This window comes from Gossypium arboreum, chromosome 3 (assembly GCF_025698485.1).
Source record: "Gossypium arboreum isolate Shixiya-1 chromosome 3, ASM2569848v2, whole genome shotgun sequence".
NCBI classification, from domain to species: domain Eukaryota; kingdom Viridiplantae; phylum Streptophyta; class Magnoliopsida; order Malvales; family Malvaceae; genus Gossypium; species Gossypium arboreum.
The window spans coordinates 39,149,865-39,169,198 of NC_069072.1; the positions used below are offsets into that span (position 1 = coordinate 39,149,865).

At 35.9% G+C, this 19,334-nt stretch overlaps 1 non-coding gene across 1 annotated transcript; it reads left to right on the forward strand.

Annotated features, from left to right (window-relative positions):
• Positions 1-18,824: 18,824 nt before the first annotated feature.
• On the forward strand, positions 18,825-18,931 carry LOC128291248 (small nucleolar RNA R71). Its single transcript, XR_008281024.1, has one exon. It is a non-coding gene; the product is annotated as a small nucleolar RNA R71 (small nucleolar RNA).
• The last annotated feature ends 403 nt before the right edge of the window (positions 18,932-19,334 follow it).

The following is a 19,334-nucleotide window of genomic DNA, read 5'->3' on the forward strand; positions in this document are numbered from 1 at the left end:
TGTTGACTTTTCAACATTTTTATCTCCCATGGCAGACCAAGCTAAGAGCTAAGGGTATTTTTGCCCTTTAAAGACCCCCAAATTTAGATTTTTAACAATTTAACACCCTTAGCTGTCAATTTAAGATTTTTGCACTTCATGCGATTTAGTCCATTTTCATAATTGGGCTCACAAACGTCAAAATTAACTCACCAAATTTTTCAGACACTACTAATAACATGCTATGACTCCAAAATAATAATAAAATAAATTTTTTGACTTTTTATTTGTGGTCTCAAAACACAGTTCCGACTAGCCCCAAAATCAGACTGTTACAATTCTCCCCCATTAGGGATTTTTATCCCTGAAAATCTTACCGATGAATAAGTTCGGGTATTGATCTCTCATAGTCTTTTCGGGTTCCCAGGTGGTTTCCTTGACTCCATGTCTATGACACAAAACTTTTACAAGTGCTATACTCTTATTCCTCAACTGTTTGACTTTTTGAGCCAAAATCTTGACCCGCTCTTCGCCATAAGTCATGTCCGGATAAATCTCAACCTCTGTTGGTGCAATCACATGCGAAAGGTCTGATCTATATTGGAGTAGCATGGACACATGAAACACGTCGTGAATATTTTCAAATTCTGGTGGCAAAGCCAATTGATAGGTAACTAGCCCTACTCTCTCAGTAACCTCATAAGGTCCTATGAAACGAGGACTTAACTTGCCTCTTCTACCAAATCTAAGAACTTTCCTCCATGGGGATACCTTCAAAAACACTCGACCACCGACTTGAAATTCGATCTCTCTCCCTTTTAGATCCGTATAGGAGTTCTTCCTATTTGAGGTGCCTTCAAATAGTCGTGAATCACTTTAACTTTCTCTTCAGTCTCCCTTACTAAGTTGACTCCATGAATCTGACTTTCTCTGAGTTCGGTCCAATGTAAGGGCGTTCGACACGTTCGCCTATATAAAGCCTCATAAGGCGCCATCTTCAAACTTGATTGATAACTATTGCTGTAGGTAAATTCAACCAATGGTAAGTACCTTTCCCAACTACCTTGAAATTCGAGAACACAACACCGCAACATGTCTTCTAAAATCTGAATCACTCTTTCTGACTGACCGTCGGTTCGTGGGTGAAATGCCGTGCTAAAACTCAACTTTGTTCCCAATGCCAATTGTAACTTTTTCCGAAACCTCAAGGTAAACCTCGGATCCCTACCGAGATAATTGAAAAGGGCACCTCGTGAAGCTCACTATCTCCGAAACATACAAATCAGCCAATTTCTCAAGGGAGTAGTCGGTACGCACTGGTATAAAATGTGCTGACTTGGTAAGTCTATCAACAACGACCCAAATGAAATCCTATTTCTTTGGCATCAAAGGAAGCCTGGACACAAAATCCATGGTTACTCGGTCCCATTTCCACTCAGAAACCATTACAGGTTGAAGCAAACCTAAAGGTACTTGGTGTTCAGCCTTCACTTGCTGACAAACAAGACACTTAGAAACAAATTCAAAAATGTCTCTTTTCATCCCCAACCACCAGTACATTCTCTTCAAGTCGTTATACATTTTTACACTACCCGGATGGATAGACAAACAACTACTATGTGCCTCTTGTAAGTTCTTCTAAATAAGTTCATTATCCTTGGGTACATAAATTCTATTTTGGAACATCATACAACCGTCAGTACTAATACTAAACTCTGATTCCTTTCCCGTTTCACACTAAGCCATCTTAGCTTGTAACTCCTTATAACCTTTTTAAGCTTCATGGATCTCTTGTAGGAATGTTGGCCTAGCTCACAACTCTTCTAGTACCAAACCATCGTTAGATACAGTCAACTGAGTATTCATGACCCTCAAGGCAAACAATGACTTTCTACTCAAAGCATCGGTGACTACATTCACCTTTCCTGGGTGATAGTTAATTATTAGCTCATAATCCTTTATTAGCTCTAGCCACCTTCGATGTTGTAGATTCAATTCCTATTGAGTCATCAAATACTTGACACTTTTTTGATCGGTAAATACTCAGCATTTCTCGCTATAGAAATGGTGTCTCCAAATTTTCAAAGCGAACACGATGCCAGCCAACTTTAGATCGTGCGTCGGGTAGTTTTTCTCATGAGGCTTCAGTTGTCTCAAAGCGTAAGCTATAACCTTACCTTCTTGCATAAGCACACACCCCAAACCATTTAAGGAGGTGTCACTATATATCACAAACTCCTTGCCTGACTCCAGTTGCACTAACACTAGGGCTTCGGTCAATAAAGCCTTTAATTTCTCGGAACTCTATTGGCACTTTTTGGTCCATTCGAACCTGACATCTTTTTGCAGCAGCGTTGTTATGAGTAGCTATCATAGAAAATCCGTTTACAAATCGTCTATAGTATCTGGCCAAACCTAAAAAGCTTCGAACCTCTATCATATTCCTCAGTGATTTCTACTCAACAATAGCCGAGATATTACTTGGGTCAACTCTAATCCCATATCCCGACACGATGTTTCCTAAGAATCCAACCTTCTTAAGCCAAGATTCACTCTTGTTGAACTTGGCATATAACTGCTTATCTCTCAAGGTTTGTAAAACTATTCTCAGATGCTTCGTGTGTTCACCCTCATCACGCAAGTAAATCAGTATATCGTCGATAAAGACCATGAAAACTTATCCAAATACGGTTAGAAAATGTTGTTCATCAAATCCATAAACACTACCGGGGCATTAGTCAAACCAAAGGGCATGACGAGGAACTGATAAAGCCCGTACCTCGTCCGAAACGTAGTCTTCGGTACATCTTGCTCTTTAACTCTTAAGTGATAGTAGCCAGACCTCAAATCAATCTTAGAAAACATGGTGGCTCCCTTCAACTGATTGAAAAAATCATCGATCCTTGGCAAAGGATACTCGTTCTTCACAGTTACCTTGTTGAGCTGTCTATAGTTGATACATAACCTGATCGGCCCGTCTTTCTTTTTCACAAAAAGTACCGAGGCACCCCACGGTGAATAGCTCAGTCTCGCAAAACCCTTATCCGTTAACTCTTACAACTATACCTTCAACTCTTTCAATTTTGTCGGAGCCATCCTATATGGAGCGGTCGAGATAGGTGCCGTACCAGGGACCAACTCGATAACAAACTCAACTTCCCTAGTCGGAGGTAATCCGGGCAACTCTTCCGAAAACACATCTATGAACTCACAAACTACAGGTATCGATTCAATACACTTAAGTATTCAGCACAAAAGCGAGATAAGCCTTATATCCTTTCCTTAAATACTTCTCAACAGTCAAAGATGATATAATCACGGACAAGTTATCTGATTCATTAGGCCTAACCCGAAGAATATTTCTGTCTTCACATTTTAATTCGATAACTTTTCTCCCACAGTCCACTACAACACTATGAGAAGTCAACCAATCCATCCCAAGGATTACAGAAAATTCATTAAACGTCAGTAACATCAAGTTAGCCGGAAAACAATGATCTCTAATTGTCAAAGGGCAATTTCTACACACTTGGTTTACTAAAATATGTCTGCCTAAAGGGTTGGATACTTTTATCATAAATTCAGTGGACTCTACTAGCATGTTCATACGGGATATCAATTCCATGCAAATATAAGAGTGGGTAGGCCTTGGTTCAATTAAAGCAACAACAGACATATATGAATAGAGAAGGTACCCATGATCACTTCTGGAGACTCTGCCTCTTCACGGGCATGAATTGCGCAAGTCCTCGTAGGCTTTCTGCCCTTAGACCTCACTGTAGCATCTCTTGGTGTACCTCTGCTGGTAGCTCCGTTTCTAGGGTCTTTTATGGTCTACCTCTCAAAGGAGCACTACTTGCTCTCACATCTTTCTTTTTCTCTTTGTCATCAAGCTCGGGACAGTCTCGGATGAAGTGGTCCAATGACCCACATTTGAAGCACCCTCTTTCTTTGCCTCGACACTTGCCGAAAGGGCGCCTACCATATTGTGGACATTCTATTTTATTTGGCCGAACACTGCCGACACTCACGACAGAAGTGGTCTGGGCTCTAGAAGCCATGTTCTGCTGGTTCTTATTTCTATTCGAGAACTCCACCGAAGCATTTGATTGGGTAGTGAATTCGTTAGATTTCTTAGATGAGGACTGATACGATTTCCCCATCTGTCTTTTCCTTGAATCGCGGGACTCAATAACCGCCTTTCTCCTCTCTTTAACCAACTTTTCTACTTTGCATGCTCTCTTAATGAGTACCATGAATTCCCTTAACTCTAAAATGCCTATAAATACTCAGATATCCTCATTCAGACCATCCTCAAACCTTTTACACATGGTAGCTTCAGTAGATATGCACTCGTGCATACTTGCTGAGTTTTACAAACTCGCGTTCATATTCTGTTACCGTCATACGACCTTGCTTTAACTCCAGAAATTCCTTCCTCTTTTGGTCTATGAACCTCTGACTAATATATTTCTTTCAGAACTCTTCCTGGAAGAATTCCCAAGTTACTCTCTCTCTCGATACAACGGAAACAATAGAATTCCACCATTGGTAGGTCGAGTCACATAGGAGTGACACCGCACACTTCACACACTCTTCAGGCGTGCATGACAGTTCATCAAATACTCTGATGGTATTCTCCAATTAAAACTCTGCTCTCTCCAGGTCGTCATCTATTTTGGCCCAAAATTCCTCGGCCTCTTGCTTCCAAATTTTGTCAAACGGAGGTAGGCTTCTCTAGCCTCTCAATTGGCGCGGTCCCTTCAGTGAGAGCCGGCGCGTTACTCTCCATGTCATCCACCGTGGCTCTATCCCAATCCGTTTACTATATGAAAATACAATTTGTAATCGTCAAGAGTCGTCACACTATCAATATACTGTTATAGCATGTATAGCTAGACTCGTACTCATGCTAGGTTAGTCCTGGAAATGACTAAATCATAGCTTTGATACCACTTAAATGTAACACCCCACACCCGTAACCCACGTCGGGACAGAATACGAGGCGTTACCCAACTTGAACACATACATTCTCACATTTACAAGTCACCAAGATTTGGTCAAATTTAAAACTTTTCGATCTTTATCAAGAACTTAATAACAAAGGCCTACGAGGCTCCAAACATTCATTTAAAACCATTTGGGAATGATTCAAATCTTCCCACAAACTCAGAAAAACTTTACTATACACAGGGGTGCACGCCCGTGTGATCAATTGGACATGGTCGTGCTGTTGGACCGTGTGGCTCACACGGCCTGAGCAATACAGGGGCACACCCGTGTCCTCTACTTGTGTGGAATAAATTCTAAATTCACACCTATAGGGGTTTTCATACGGCATTGGACACGCCCGTGTCCTAACCCGTGTGCAAAATCCTAGACATTCTGTTTCTGACATCAGCAATTCTTAAGGGCCACACGGCCAAGGCACACAGCCGTGTGCTAGGTCGTGTCCTTTACACGGCTGAGATACACAGCCGTGTCTCTATCCGTGCGTTTACTACCATGCACACTGACTTGTAAATTTTTACTTGCAGGGACACACGGTAGGATCACACGCCCATGTGGCGCACCGTGTGTTACACACGGTCTAGACACACACCCGTGTGCCTACCCGTGTGAGAAAAATAAGGTGATTTACCAAGCCTCTTTGCCACCCTTGCATACATTACCTGCATAAAATCACTCTATGCCAATACAAGGATACATCACATCGCCAAAATAGCCACAATGGGCAACATTTCATTTGTGAAATTTACTCATCCATGAAAATATCATCTTCAATTTATAAATATCAAAATGAATATTGACCATTATCCATGGTCTTATACAAAATTAAAGGTATTCATCCTAAGCCAACACATTTGGCTATTTCTCAATGACACATAACATTATAGTCTAGTCCTATACATGCCACCCACAAAACAAGGATTATAACTATACCGAATGCTCCGGATGATAGTGTGTTCGTAGTGTCTAACGTCTGTTGAATTCCCGAGCTATTTAGGCGACACTATAAGGAAATGGAAAAGAGAGGGGGTAAGCATAAAGCTTAGTAAGAAGCATACAAATATATAACAACAACTTTACCATTTAACAACATGCTCTTAATACAAAAGTAGACATAAGCATAACTTACTCATCACTATCCAATACCCATCATATAGCATATATCGAACTCTCATCTTATATATATATCGAATAGGTACTTGTATTACTCACTACATGATTATACTTTCTCATGATCTTAAACTATAACTCTCATTGTTGAACCATTCAGAGCACTACTGGATATTCATTAAGGCTTAAACATGGGGTAGAATGCCGATGCCATGTCCCAGACATGTCTTACACTGGCTTACATCTCTAGGTTGATGCATTTCCCAAACATGTCTTACACTAGCTCTTGTCTCAATGTCGATGCCATGTCCCAGACATGGTCTTACACTAGCTCACAATAACCCATATGTCATGGCATGAATTTCTGATTTATTTCCTATGGTTCAACCGGGAATGTTGCTATCTCAATTGTCGTCATACATTCTCATTTCCACAATCAAGAAATTCATACTAAATCAATTCAACACATATAATGACAATATAGTTGTGTTATTTGCATACAACTTACTTCGGGTTACAAAATATGGCGACTAGTCAGTCTAATCAATTTGCTGAGCTTTCCCCCGTCTAAGTTTGGATTATGAATTTCTTGATCTATAATAACAAAATTTATACCTTTAATCATTTTATCGACCTAGGCATTCAATAAATCTATATTTGGGCAAAATAACCATTTTGCCCTTAGACTTTTGCAAAATGACCATTTTACCCCTAGGTCCGAAAATTGATTTTTATCAGATTTCCTTATCATCCAAGCCTAAGCTACCATTTATCTCTCTTATGAAAACCCTAAATTTCCAATATTTCACAACGTTACTATCTATTTTACCAACTTTTACAAAATGGTTTAATTAGGGTTTTCATGAGAAATCCCTTAACAAAAGTTGTTTATTTCACAACCAAGACTCATATTCTTCCATAAAATTTTAGAAAACAACCTATTTACTCTCATGGAAAAACCCTATAATTTCAACCATTTTGCAAAATAGTCCCCTCATTTGAAAGCTCCTGCTTCAAAGTATCAAAAAATGCAAAAATCATCAACAAAAAGTATGTTAATCACTTACTTGCAAGAGGAATAAGTTGCTGAAAATTTTGAAGCTTAAAACCCCCAAGAATGGATGAAAAATAGGTGGTAATGAAGAAAGGATGAAAGAAAAGATGATAGCTAGGCTTAAGCATTATTTTATCACCCATTATGTCATCAAATTACCTAATGTTGACTTTTCAACATTTTTATCTCCCATGGCCGGCCAAGTTAAGAGATAAGGGTCATTTTTCCTTTTAAATACCCCAAAAATTATATTCTTAACAATTTAACACCCTTAGCTATCAATTTAAGATTTTTCACTTTATGCGATTTAGTCTTTTTTCACAATTGGGCTCACAAACATCAAAATTAACTCACCAAATTTTTCATACACTAGTAATAACATATTATGACTCCAAAATAATAATAAAATTATTTTATAACTTTGGATTTTTTGTCTCAAAACCACAGTTCCAACTAGCCCCAAGATCGGGCTTTTACAACCTCTCTGTGATTAACCCTTTATGTATTAAATCCTTTTGTCCTTTATATCTAGAATGGACACAAGTCATGGAATAGTCACACTTGCATAGTCCATCTAATGTTTCTTGATATCCTGAGTAGACAATGATAAACAAATAAATATGATATCTCATATCAACTTATTCGAGCATGACCATGCATTTTTAGTCTCACTCAATCAAGTGGCCTAATATACTGCTCCCATTATCTAGGAGTGACAAATCTTATATTGATCAACCATATCCCACTATATAGATTGTGGTATATCCAACATTAGCCTTTATAAAACAACCAATTACAGTGGATGTTTGACTGTATCAAAATATATGACTCACGATGTTGGGATAATGATGATCTCACGTATGAGGATCGTATACATAGTAATCTCTATGAGTAATGTTGTGACTATTACATAATAATCTAAGAAACACACTCATAGCGGGTTAGTCCAATTTTTTTCTCTAACGCAAATGCTCATGTATTGATTTTGACATCCCATGTCAATGACAACACTTTGTCATCAATAAACTAAATGTTAGTTTTAATGCATTATTGTTGTCCAATGCCACATTAATACTCGACTAAGGACCTTGTTAGGGTTGACATCCTCAGTATCACATAATGGCACATTTGTTGCTTCACACAGGGTTGAGATAAGAGAAGGGAAGTTTAAACTACCAACATTTTTATCTAGACATTTGTGAACTTTCTGGAATATAGTTTGCCTAATATTTATCCTTCGAGCTAGAATAATAAAATGCAACAACAGTATTCTTTCCTTTGACACCATTGTATTATGTGTTGATGGCATGAGTCTACTTCTCAGGAAGTGATACAAACCTTCCCTACTAACTTCAACACAGTGTACTCAACGATGTAACTATCGAGGCTTGAAATCATCCATTGTGTTTCTTTAACACAAAAATCATCCAAAACCCGTGATAATCCTACTGCTATAATACTGTAAAAAAACTTCGAATGTTCATCTTCAACCTCCCCGAGACTGAAATGGGTATTTATTAGGTTTTCATCAAATGGAATAGATTTACCCATCATGTAGATGAATGGGGAATTTGGGGAGTTAACATGAGCATAAAAATCTCGCACCACTTTTTCCAAAACATCTTGTGGATGCAAACAAAACTCACTCCAGTTGTACTTTTTGATTACTGACTCTACCGTTCATCATATCCAAAATAGGGTTCATCTTTCAATAGAAATTCCTGCTCAAAGCAAAACAATCTTTTGATAATTTTAGATGTGTACCTTGTAGCGGTGAGAACGTTGCAGAATATCTTCGGTTGAGGACCCGCAACAGGAGAAGATTCTCGCATCTTTGAAGTACTCTTTGGAAAGGCTATAAAGGAAATTTGAAAATAATTTGGGAAAAGTACCCGAATGTAAAGAGAGTAACAGAGGAGTTAAAGAAGGAATTAGTGTAAAAATGAAAACTTTATGAGAGGTGGGAGACATGAGCAGTTGGAAGAAAAAGAAATTAAAAGGGAATAATGATGGCAGTTTTTAAGGAATGAAAAATGTAAGGAGAGGGGTTATGACATGGGAAAAAAAAAAGAAGCTAAGTTTTAGGGGGAAATGAAATATCTAAGCCCTTCATTTAGGGCTTCTATTAAGTTTCCCAAAAGGGTTTACCAACAAATCTTTCTTTTGGACTTTTCCAACTGATCAAGTATTGACACCTCATCACCCAATTTTTTGTGACATCATTCTCCTCCCTAATGTTGCGACATTACTGCTTAGTGCTTACTAGCAGATCCTGATCCTTTTATTCTACTTCAGCTTAAACAGTAAATAAAAAAATATTAATAACAAGAAAATAATAAAAAAAATTATTATTAATTAAAATACATAAATTAAAATAAAAGTTGCTAAATTAAAAGTGATGAAGATTAATGGTTTCCTTGTCACGTTCAACAAGAGCACCCCAATAATGCTTCAGGCATTATCCGTTAACTTTGAATGTTGCTTTTATTTCTAATTTTTTTTCCAGCAGTAGCTCCATGCGAAAACACTTGAATTAATTCAAAAGGTCCTGACCATTGAGATTTTAATTTACCATGCTATTATCCATCACTTGGTCTTCTTCTTATATAAACGAGCATTTTCATATTCTTGAGTATGAAGTTCTTCCATCTCATTCAACTCTAATAATCTTTTGTTGCCAGCAACGACCCAGTCCATATTCAGCCTCTTAATTGCCCAATATGCCTTATGCTCAAGTTCAACAGGAAAATGACATGGCTTACCATAAACAAGCTTGAAAGTTGACATCTCTAATGGTGTTTTGAATGTTGTTCAGTATGCCCATAGAGCTTCATCCAATCTAGTAGACCAGTCTTTTTGAGAAGTATTTACTACTTTTTCCAAAATTTGCTTAATTGCTCTATTAGAGATTTTGACTTGGCCATTGGTCTGAGGATGATATGCCGTGGCAGTTTTGTATTTTACCCCATATCTACGCAAGGCATTGGCCATTATTTTGCAATCAAAATAGGATCCCTCGTCACTGATAATTGCTCTTGGTGTACCAAATCATGTGAAAGTGTTCTTATGTAAAAATTTCAATATTGACTTAGCATCATTAGAAGTCAGAGCTACTATTTCTACCGATTTAGAAACATAGTCTACTACCAACAATATGTATAGCTTGCATGCGGATGGTGGAAATGGACCCATGAAGTCTATTCCCCATGCATCAAATAACTCAATCTCTAGTATATTATACAATGACATTTCCTGTCTTATTGAGAAATTCCCTATTCTCTGACAACAATCACATGACTTATAAAATTCATGAGTGTATTTAAATAGGGTTGACCAATAGAATCCTGACTGGAGTACCTTGGTAGTTGTCTTCATTCCTCCAAAATGTCCTTCATAAGGAGCAGAGTGACAATGTTGTAAAATGCTAAGTATCTCCTCGTTAGGGATAGAATTTTGAATTATCTGGTTTTTACAATGCTTAAATAAGAAAGTTTCATCCCAATAGTACTATTTTGCATCATGAAGAAATTTATGTTTCTGGTGCGTATTGAAGTCAGGTGACATTACACCACTTACCAAAAAGTTTACTATAATAGCCCAAATTTCAGCTATGTCAGAAGTAGTGGTTCGAGACCACCAAATCCAAAAAATGAACTCATAGATTATATTATTTAATATCTATGAGCCAAATGTAGCTTTTAAAAGATTTTTGAAATAGTAAATTGTGTTTTATAAAAATTTATTTGGTTAAGAAATTGAGAAAAAAAAGTATCGAGATCTCAGTGTTATATATCGAGTTATAAATATTTTTATAAATATTTACGGAGTGTCAATAAGATAGTATTAAAATTTCGTTAGAAAAATTTGACGTTTGGGTGATTATTTAAATAAAAAGGACTAAATTGAAAAAGGTGTAAAAGTTGTTAGAAGGATTAAATAGCTAAATTGTCAAATAAGGAAGGACCTAAAGTGAAAATAAGCCAAATAAGATATTTTGGGTGGCAATAGCTGAGAAAAATCAGGAAATGGGTGAAATAAGGGCAAAATTAGAAAATTGCCAAAATTAGCTAAATAAAAATTGGACCAAATTAGGATATGTAGAATTCTCTTCATTTTCTCTTCATTTTCATCAGCTGAAAAACAACCATGGAAGAGGGTTCAAGCTGGTTTTCATACTCTAGCTTCATGTAAGTTTAATTCTTGCTTTTTCCTTTAAATCTCTAAGATTTTGGACTTTTACAATTGGGTCCAACTTACTATGTCATTAGTTTTTGATTCCATGGCTAATTTTTAAAGTTGCTATGGATAAGTACTGGAGGCATAAGATGAATAAATATATAATTGAAGCTTTAATTTTGATATATGATGATTTTATCAAGTAAAATTGATGGAAATTGATTTTAGGACCTAATTATGAAAGAGTTTGGAATTAAGGTCTAGTGCTAAAGTTTTGATTTTTAGGCATTATGAAGTATTTTAAAATGATAGAATAAAGTAATAATTGAGAAAAATTAGCTTAATTGAGGGGTTAATTGATCAAGGACTGAATTGTATGAACTGTGAAATTTGGGGTAAAATGGAAATCAACATTTTGCATTGAAACTGTTTTGGACAGCAGCAGTAGTCTAACTTTGAAAAATCATCAAAAATTTTAGAAATCGAATGAGAGGATGAATAAAATATGAAATTAAAGCTTATTGAGTGTAGTTTCTTATAGAAGAAACTATGTAAGAAATGGAATTGTAAATCATGAGATATAATAAATTTTGTGAGATAAGGTCAGAATGATTTTGGGTTCCTCTGTTCTAACTTTGGAAAATCATCAAAAATTGAAAAAAAATAATTATGGGCTTAAATTTATATGTTTAGAATGAGTCTATTTTCAAGAGAAACAAACGAGAACATTATTTGAATCCTGTACGAGGAGATAATTAATTTTTAGTGAAGAAGGGTTGGAACTGTCAGGCAGCAGAATAGGGGTGAATTTAAAGAATAAATTGTACTTATTGGCTGAATCAAAAATTCTGAAAATTTTATGGTAAGAAGATATGTAAGTTTAGTTTTAGGGAAAATTAGTGTATCGTAATTTGGAGCTCCATAGCTCAAGTTAAAAATAATTTATTGACTATGATATGGATGGACAACTTTGGAATATAAATATAAGTAAATAGTGAAATTATAGATAATGTTACTTATAAGGGTGTTATATACATGAAAGATGTGGAATGGAGAGGAGGAGGAGGAAAATATGTGAGTGACTTATGCATAAATTGATCACATGTTCGATTATATTTGGTAAATGTTAAACTTTGTTAAAATGAAAAATGTTATAAATTCATGTTTAAATTAAATGTTATATATGTTAAAGAATAATTTGAATATTTGATATTGCCTAATAAATGAATATTCGATATTTCTTAGTAAATGTCAAGCCAAATATAAAAAAAATGTTATAAGTGGAACATGTGTGAAAGAATATGGTAAGTATTTTCATGGTTATTATTGAGCTCATTCACATGAATTTGTCATTTGAAATTGTGATAGACAAGAAGAAATAGTGAATGGCATGCTTATGTATGGTTGTATGTATTTATCTGAAACACAAGAAAATGATGGTTATATATTTGATATATGGAGACATGAGACTACGATATATGAACATGAAATATATTTTATAAATGTGTTCACTAATAATTATAGAATTGTGCAACTTAAGTGTACTATTTGTATAAAGATAGTATTTCAAATGATTTGATGAGTAAAACTCTAATGTGAGATAGTCTGAAATCAAGACAAATTATTATGAAAGTGTATTTGAAATACATAGATATGATTGTTATAAGTTATGTGAATAAATATGTGTAAAAGTATATGCATATGAGAAATTTAATGAAAGTTGAGCCCGTACATGTTTCTTGATATTTATATGAATTATATGACTAATAATGTGATAAGAATAGGTATTAGGACTCATGATCAATTCGAATAATTATGCTTTGCATAATTATGTTGAATATAGAGAAGCGGTAAGTTAATTACCATTTTATACAAATTTATTAAATATTATATGTTTACTTTGTTTTACTTTTTCCCCTAATTAATAATGATTTGATAAGCTTTGGTAATGCCTCATACCCTGTTCTGATGACGGATACGGGTAGGGGGTGTTACATTTACTATGTCTGCATACCATTAAACTAGTGGTCCATCCATATAAGTTTACTATGTTTCTTTAATGAGTAACTATTCGTTAGGGAAATCCTCCTTAATGCATTTTGTGTGACCATCTTCATTTCCAGATCCTATCCTTGACAAATGGTTAGCCATTTGATTTTCAGTTCCTTTCCTGTCTCTGATTTCCAAATCAAACTCTTGCGGCAAAAGTATCCACCTAATTAATCTCGACTTGGCATCCTTATTTCTTATCAAATATTTGATAGCCGAGTATCTGTGTAAACCATAACTTTTGTCCCTACTAAGTAAGATTGGAATTTGTCGAACGCAAAGACTACTGCTGGCAATTCTTTCTATGTAGTGTTATAATTAAGTTGAGCTTATGTTAGCATCATATTAGCATTGTATATTACGTGTAATACCTTGTCCTTTCTTTGCCCCAACATTGCTCCCATGGAAAAATCACTAGCATTGCACATAAGTTAAAAGACAATGACCATTTTAGAGCAACTACAATTGGTGCTGCTACTAGTCGCTCCTTGAGTACCTCGAAAGCTTACAAGATCATCAAAATTAAAAGTTTTTTTTTTATTTCAAGTAGAGTAAATTAAAAGGTTTTTTTTTTATTTCAAGTAAAGTAAATAAGGGTTTAGTGATTTTTCAATCACTTCTATTTTTGCTCAGTCAGCCTCAATTCCTCGCTATGACACCTTATGTCCCAAGACAATGCTTTCACAGACCATGAAGTGGCATTTTTCCCAATTTAACACAAGATTTGTTTCTTCTTAGCGGCATAATACCATCTCTAAATTCTTTAAACAGTCCTCAAAATCATTCCCAAACACAAAGAAGTTGTCCATAAAAACTTCAAGAAAATTCTCCACCATGTTTGAAAATATGACCAACATGCTGTAACATCCCATTTTTCAGTGAAATCAGAACAGTGGTTTCGAGACCACAAATCTGAGTCAAAAATAAAATTTATTTTTATTTTAATACATGGTCCGTAATATCTTAGAAATGTCATGTGAAAAATCCCAATAAGAAATTTTTTTCGATTAAGTGCTTAATTACGAGAAGGACTAAATCACATAAAATGCAAAAGTTAAATTCTAGTAGCTACAAGGATTAAATAGCTATAGAATTCAAACTAGAGGTTCTTATATGGTAATTATACTATTAAAGAAAGTATGTAGATATTTTGGTGACTCATCCATGGAAATTTAGAAAAAGGGCAATGACTAAATCTGAATTTGAAATAAATAAATTAATTAAAAGATGCAAAGAAAATATCATCTTATTTTCTCATCATCTTCCCCAAAAATATATGGAAACCCTAAGAGAGGGAGGAGAAAATTTCATGGCTTAATTGGATTCGGACAACACAAATTTGAGGTTAGATCAAGGAAAAGAAAAGGTTTTGGATTAGTAGATTATTTACACGAAAAAATGTTGAGGTAAGTTTGTGTAACTTAATCGAGCATGTAAATATGTTAACTTGAATGTTATTATTTTATGCAATACGATTTATATTTATGTGAATGTTATAAATGTATGAAATGATCACATGGTTCGAAAATGTGGAAAAAGAGTAAAGTCTTGTTTGAATATTGAATTTCGATGGATAAATGTGAGTGCCTTATAAAATAAGGTACTGCATTTGTTGCTGACGGGATTTAGCTCGAACGAGTAATCCTATTGACCTCATTATAGAAGGGATTTAGCCCAGACGGGTAATTCTGATATAATCCCTCTCGAACATATGTTACAAGTAGGATTTAGCCTGGACTGGTAATCCTGTAATACGTTATGTGGCTTGAGAGTATGTTCTTTAATTAAGTGCCCTAATGGGTATTCTTGAATAAGAATTGACGGGTTATTGAATTCTACACCTTGAGTGTACTACTTGAGTATCCATCGGAATTTCAATGATTCAACGGACAAAACTCTTGGCATATAAGAGAATTATGGGATGGAACAAATAATGTCTTGACGGAAAATTGTATGATGAGCTCATCTATGTTTGCTTGATGTATATGAAAATTTTGTGACTAACATGTTTGATTGAATGCATGCGTTTAGGTAATTTTGCCAAGTTGATGGAAAACATGATATTGTATGCTTAAATTTAATAAACAGGATTGGTAAGTTTAGTTTTTGTTATATGAACTTACTAAGCATGTAATGCTTATTCCGTTTTATTTTACCCTATTTTATAGTGCTCGGAAGCTCGAGAAGGTTGGATACCATTGAAGCATCATCACACTATCCACTAGCTTATTTTGGGTATATATAATAAAATCATTTTGGTAAAATGACATGTATAGGCTAACTTGGCCATAGATGGCTTAAATATGTGGTTTGTAATCTAGCCATTGGAATGGCTAGTAATGGTTGTTTTTGTTATACTTGTAATGTCATATTATGGTAGCTGTATGCATGTTAAATGGTTGTCCAAATTATGCCTATCATATGAAATATACCAAGGTAAGATTATAAACATGTATGCATGTAATGATATGCCATGTTGAAGGATAGAGTTTGCTTAATTTGAATGCTTGAATTGGTTGGTATTTGGATGTGAGTTTAAGTGCAGGTCAGTGGTGTGATTTTGGGTGAGAAATGAAGCTAGAAATGGCTTTATTTTGTCCACACAAGCAAACACACGGGCGTGTACACATAGCCTGGTACATGGGTATGTGGTTAGGCCGTGTGTCCTTTGCACCTTAAATTCGAGAAAATAGAATGCTCAGAATTGAGTACACAGGCAGAGACACGGGCGTGTGTCTCAGCCGTGTGTGCTATACGGCCTAGAACACGGGTGTGTGTCTTGGCCGTATGAAGCCTGCACCTAATTTTGAAAGAATTTAATTAACCACACTGCCTAGCACAGGGGCGTGTGGCATGGCTGTATGCACAAGCTAGAGAGTTACACGGGGTCGAGCATAGCCCGCAGCACAGGCGTGTCCCTTGAACCACCCGGGAGTGTGAGCCTTGTGACTTAGAAAATTTTTTAAATGTCGTGAAAAATTCTTTGTGTTTCTGATTAAGTCCCGATTTGATTCTAATGCTCGTATTGGGCCTCGAGGGTCCATTTAAGGGAGGATATGAATAATCTTGGTTAATAAATAGTAATTTACGTGAATTATCTGAAAAATATTCTGAAAATTTTAGTAATGCTTCGTAACCCTGTTTTGATGATGGATACAGGTTAGGGGTGTTACGTTTAGTGGTATCAGAGTTACGGTTTAGTCGATTCTCGAATATAACGTAGAAACCACGAGTTTAGCTATACGTGACATTATATAATTTGTGATAGTATGATGTCTCTTGATAATTTTAAATGTGTTTTTAATATAGTAATGTCATCCAACCAAGCTAGAGTTGAATCCGAGGAAGCTGGGAGCAATGCTTCAACTTCAGTTCAAAGAGTTGCATCTGCATCTGACAGTGAAAAGCTCGTATCTGAAGGCCGAAGTGAGGATGCAAAACAGACCTTCTTTCAATTGATGAATGAATGGTTTACCGAGTATTTAAGAACAAACCCCGTTGTACAACGACCTCCCCCACTTGCTCCTTAACCGGTTCCTGAGGTACCACCTGGTGCTAAACCCGCTAGAACAGGTAAGCCTCCGATAGATAAAATTCGTAAGCATGGGGGGGAAGAATTTAGAGCTACAGAAGATGATGATCCGAAAAGGGGTAAATTTTGGTTGGAAAATATGCTATTCGTGCTAGAGAAGATGCTTCTGCACCAGACGTCATTACTGGTACATTTTCTCTACTTGATACTGATATTACTACTTTGATTGATCTTGGTTCCACACATTCATACATATGCACAAACTTAGTGTCTGTTAAAAATTTACCTGTTGAATTCACTGAATTTGTGGTTAAAGTTTCAAACCCCCCGACCAGTGTGTTATAGTGGATAAAGTCTGTAAAAACTGTCCGTTGATGGTAAAAGGTTATTGCTTTTCTGCTGACTTGATGTTATTGCCATTTGATGAATTTGATGTGATTTTGGGAATGGATTGGTTAACCCAATATGATGCAGTGGTGAATTGTAAACAAAAATATATTGTTTTGAAATGTCAGAGTGGTGAATTACTTCATGTTGAATATGATAAAATGGATGGATTATCTAATGTGATTTCAGCAATATCAGCACAGAAATATGTCAGAAAGGGTTATGATGCTTATCTCGCATGTGTGTTGGATACTAAAGTATCTGAGTCAAAGATTCAGTTAGTGCCGATTGTATGTGAATTTCTTGATGTATTCCCAGAAGAATTACCTAATTTACCACCGAATAGAGAAGTGGAATTCTCTACAGATCTTGTTTCGGGTACAACACCGATATCCATAGCACCTTATAGAATGGCTCCTACTAAATTGAAAGAGCTGAAATTACAGTTGCAAGAATTGATTGACAGAGGTTTTGCTTGACCTAGTTTCTCACCTTGGGGTGCATTGGTTCTGTGTGTATAGAAGAAAGATGGATCGTTGAGGCTGTACATTGATTACAAGCAGCTTAACAAAGTTACAATAAAGAACAAGTACCCATTGCCTTGTATTGATGACTTATTTGACCAGTTAAAATGTGCCACTGTATTTTTGAAGATTGATCTCCATTCTGGTTACTATCAACTACAGGTAAAAGATTCAAATGTGCCAAAGACAGCTTTTAGAACCAGGTATGGACACTATGAGTTTCTTGTGATGCCATTCAGTTTGACAAATGCACCTGCAGTGTTTATGGATTTGATGAACAAAATTTTTGGTGTCGCTGGGTAATGTTCCCAGTGGTCTTATGTTCAAAGCATTGGTTATTTCCTCACTTGATTCTCAACCACTCAGAGGGATGCAGCTCGACTCTAGATCACAGCATCATTCTTGGCCATATACTCCTTTAACAAAGCTTCCATAGAAGTAGATGATGACGTCTGATCATACAAATTATTTTGTCAGGGCATTGGTTTAACATATCCTGGCAATGCATTGTTGACATTTTGCCTTGCAACAATATTGAAATTTCCTGCACTTTGATTATTCCAACTAAAATTCAAATGTTGTCTCCACCCTGAATTGTAGGTATTGGAGTATGGATTATTGTTTCAATCAGAGTTCCCTATATAGTATACTGACACTGAATTGGGTGGACATTCATCAAACATGTAACTTTCACCATAATAAACACATTATGGTTCAGTTGCTTTTATTTCCTGCACAGTAGTTGAAGGTTTCATGGTTTTAATTATATTAGCTAGAGAAGATACCTGGGCCGTCAATGAAGTGATTGTATCGAATTCGATGGTACCGATAGCTCTTTTACGCATCCTAACTCATGTAGTCAGATAGTGATAATCATTGTTGGCAATCTTTTCTAAAATTTCTTACGCTTCGTTGTATGTCTTGTCCAACAAACTACCATTTGCCGAGGCATCAACTACCATTCATGTATGCGCATTAAGCCCATTGTTAAACATCTCTATTTGAGTCAAGCATCGGACATTTCCTGATTAACTCCTTAAATCACTCCAAAGCTTCATATAGAGTCTCATCTTCAAATTGCTGAAAGGATGTAATATCATTTCTCAACTAGGCATTCATAGTGGGAGGATTATACTTTAATAAAATCTCTAGAAAAGGTCATTCCATGATGCCACTGTTCCTGATGGTAAAGGATTTAACCATGCCCTGGCATGATCTCTTAAGGAATATAAGAATAATTTAAGTCTCAAGGTGTCTTCTGGAATGCTCTGTTGTTTGAATGAGTCATAGAATTCTAGAAAAAGTCTTAAATGTAGTCATGGGTCTTCAGTGGGTAAATCATCAAATTTCCCTATAATTTGTAACATCTGGAACATTACCAGTTTCAACTCGAATTGCTGAGCTTGAATAGTCGGTCTAACTAGTCTTGGATTCAAGTCATCCAATATCAGGATAACATGCTCTCTAATTGGCCTATCTCGTTCATCCACCACACGTCGAATGAGAGGATTTT